Consider the following 3,832-nt stretch of genomic DNA (forward strand, 5'->3'; position numbering starts at 1 on the left):
CAGATCAATTCAATCAGCAACAATCAGAAGCAGAAAGAAACTACACTGATTGGTCGACCAAACCAGAGGATCGATCAACCGAATGATCAAACATTAAAGGCACAGTAAATGCGAATCTCGGCAAATCTCGACGAACAGGGAAGGAACCCGTTCAGTCGGCCGAATAAAGGGATCGGTCGACTGAACCCTTAATAGTCATTGATTGCCGAAGATCGAATTAGCATCGGATTTCAGCTAGGAAGGAAGGGAGCTGGTTCGGTCGACTGAACCCAAGGATCAATTGACCGAACATCGACGATTCTTATAAAAGAGAGCTCAAGGTCCGAGGCTGGGGACAACTCTATTCTGCTTCAGAAATCATCTCTGTGCAAGCTTATTCTACTTCTCTACGACTCGCAAGCTGCTCCATCTAGAAGTGCCGACCAAGCTTCATCGTAAATTATTGTCGGTATATTTTATTTTAGAAAAGCTTGCATTGTATTTAAAATCTTACAAGATAGTAGGGTGTTACTATCTTGCATATTGTACGCACTATTTCTTTCCAAGGTATTCGGAAAAAAGAGTATTAGTGGATTGCCCATCGGTGCGGTCAAGGATCACGGGCCTTGGGGTAGGAGTCGACCTAGGCTTCGAACTAAGTAATCGAATTGTTCTTTATTTTTTTGTTGCACGACTTTATTTTTAATGAGTAAAAGAAAAGTTTTCAAAGTGCGATATTCACTCCCCCCCCCCCCCCCCCCCCCCCCCCTCTATTGCACTCATTTGATCCAACACATTGCCTATTTCTTACCAAAGTTATTAGACTTAAAAAACTTTGAAAATTTTCTTACCATAAATGTTGCTTTGTCTTCGTCGAGTGATGTGTTAGAATTTGGTTCTGTCACGCCCCCAGAAGAGTCACTGTCCGAGAAAATTTCGGCAGCATCTCCCCTGTACGGCGGACAATCAAAAATTTTCTACAAGTACTAAATACTCAGCCACAGGCGGCTGGAATCATAACAATAATAAAAATCAATCACCACGCAGTTTATATATATATTCAGCCTCTGGCTGACACAACCACGCAGTAATAATACTCTGACTCAAAAACCACCCTACTCAACTACACTCGTAAAGCTCAAAACCGACGAACTCACCTCTTCTGCCATCCAGGCAGGCATGTAGTAGAATAAAAACCAAATCCAAATCCATCGATATAATAAAATCTATATCATGTCCATAAGAAAATAAATCCAGAATATAACGAGTTCAAACAGTCTAGAACAGAAAGAAACCAAAGAAAACCAAACATATCCTGGAGGTCTGCAGGACCAGCACTACGTGCAGTGAGGACTAGCGACTGGAACTCCCTCCTGACAGCATCAACCTGAAAATATCAACAATGGAGGGGTGAGTCCAACACTCAGCAGTACAGCTGATATGCAAAGTAAAGAAACAACACCTAGCACTAATCATGCGTACAGTCTCCTGATAAAAAGATAAGAATGCATCTGAAATAAACAGGAGAATACTGTACTAACCAGGTCCTGAGTATAAGGTCAAACAGTCCGAGTGGTATAGGGAGTCCTGTATGCATGTCAAACATAGGTATCCAAACAATATGCAGCATATAAATGCAGCAAACACAAACACAAGAAATAAATGCATCATGCATATGATGCCAATGATGCGTCCTGGTCACCCCTAACGCCAGTCGATCATCTCATACAAAAGTGAGGCCGAGTGGGTAGGGCTGTGACAACCGTGCACTCTGTCATCACTACTCCTGATGAGTGACCGAGTGGACGGGATGTCGTCGAGTACACCTATCCTCCTACCCCAAATCATAGATGGGGAGCGAATGCTCTCAACTCCGTACTCAAAGACGGGAGGAATCCTGCCGGATAACACGTTGTGTCACACTACCCATGAGCGGACCAACGGTGCCTAACAGAGTCCCTGCTGCACACTCACCCGAATCGACCACTAACCCATGAGTGGTGGTGTGTGCAGATCCATGTAACTGGCGATGTGCTCAACAATAATGGAGCGGACTATCGCACAGCATGCAATCATGCAAATGGTGCATGGCACTAACCACAAGAATATCCTGACCTAATCCACATATATATAAAAATGCATCAAAGGTCAACGAATCCAAAACAATCCAAAGGTATACAGAAGGTATAAAACCTAGGTCCTGAACATGGTGAAACATGGTATATCACTACCCCTATAAGCATGTATAAACAGGTAAAATATACCTGAGATGCAAAACCAATCAATCAATCAAGCATGTAAGATTTGGGTAGTGATTAACCGAAACAGATAAGAAACACAATTAATACAACATGTTAATTTAATTACTAAGTATATCAAATGAGATAAGTCAAAAGTACCCGCCTCCAAAAGAAGATCCAATCCGAAATAGATCCCTCGTCGAGACACTGCCTCGAATCAAAGTCCTGCAGACAACGTGATATACAATTTAGCTAATTTTATAAACAACAACTAGCTAAATCCAACCCAACTTAATTAGGAAAACCCTAATCGATCCATCATTAATTAATCCTAATTAATGATTAACTTGAATTAATCTCTTAAATCAATAATCCTCAATCAACACAATCATTTCCTATCGCTGATCAACTTATGATTAGCAATGTGATCATCTTTAATAAATCCAAGGATTAAATCTAATCCAACATAAATCAACTGTACTTAATTCATCACAACTACAATAGACTAAGCCTTCCATAATCACATTAGGTTAAATTAAACATGAATCCATCATAACTTACCTAATTCATCAATAATACAAACCAATTTCCCTACTTCTTACCTTAATCCACAGCCCAACAAATCCATAGCAAAGACAACTTGTTGTCGGAACAGAGGTAGCTGTTGGAAATCAAGAAACAGAGATAAAAATTTCCAGAAATGACCCAAATTTTCCAACTCACCTTACCTTCTTCCTCTCCACTGGTCGGAGGTGATCCAAGACTCCAGCGAAGGAAAACTCCAACCCACAGTGTCGTGGTGGCTGTAATCTAGCTAAACTTTTATCTTCGGACACAAAAGCTTCCAAATCAATACCACACAGAACTCAAATGCCCATAGTCCACAATTAGGGCACGGTAGAAAGAAAGGATACCTGAGCCAGACCGGAAAGACAAGTTGCTGCCGGTGGTTTCTCTGTGGCGATCAGCGTCGAGGACAACTAAGGTTCGACTGACCGGCGCTAGGGCTGAGGTGCGGTTCTACTCAATGATCGGAGGAAGGGTCCTGCCAGCGGCACTGCAGGTGGTGACGCCGTCGGGTGGAGAAGACGCGGGACCAAGAAGATAGCTAGGGCTCGCGGTGGCCAGCGCTCAAGTGTCGACGAGGTCGGCGGGGCGGGGCGGCGTAGCAAGGTGGTCCGGCGTCGCAGGAAGGGAAAGAGTAGGAAATGAAGTGGCTTCGAAGGAAATAGGCATGAGGAAGGAACCGCTCGTGCGATTTTTGGGGAGAAACGACATCGGTGGAAGGAGTTTAGGGCACGCGGGTTTTCGGCGAGGAAGATAAAGAAAAAGAATTTAAAAAGGAAAAGGAAAATCAACTTTTCCTCACTTAAATGGGGTAACCTAAACAGGCTTTTCCGGCCCCGTATTTATCCCCGTCAACTCGTCCATACGAGCTCCGAAAAATTTCCGAAAAATTTCCAAAAATTCAGAAAAAATCCCTTATTCGTATTCGCCTATTTTTCGGTATTTTACATTCTCCCCCACTAATAAAAATTTGGTCCCCAAATTTCGTTATATACCATTAGCAAGTACTAACAATAGACAGGAAGTATAAATGCTGAACGGTAAAC

The 3,832-nt window shown here is 42.6% G+C and overlaps 1 long non-coding RNA gene across 1 annotated transcript; it reads right to left on the bottom strand.

Annotated features, from left to right (window-relative positions):
* Positions 1-1,304: 1,304 nt before the first annotated feature.
* Positions 1,305-3,555, bottom strand: LOC121977502. Its single transcript, XR_006110879.1, has 3 exons — positions 3,134-3,555; positions 2,943-3,045; positions 1,305-1,366 (listed from the first exon to the last, which is right to left on the bottom strand). It is a non-coding gene; the product is annotated as an uncharacterized LOC121977502 (long non-coding RNA).
* Positions 3,556-3,832: the final 277 nt, after the last annotated feature.

The sequence above is a fragment of the Zingiber officinale genome, chromosome 4B (genome assembly GCF_018446385.1).
Source record: "Zingiber officinale cultivar Zhangliang chromosome 4B, Zo_v1.1, whole genome shotgun sequence".
Classification (NCBI taxonomy): Eukaryota; Viridiplantae; Streptophyta; class Magnoliopsida; order Zingiberales; family Zingiberaceae; genus Zingiber; species Zingiber officinale.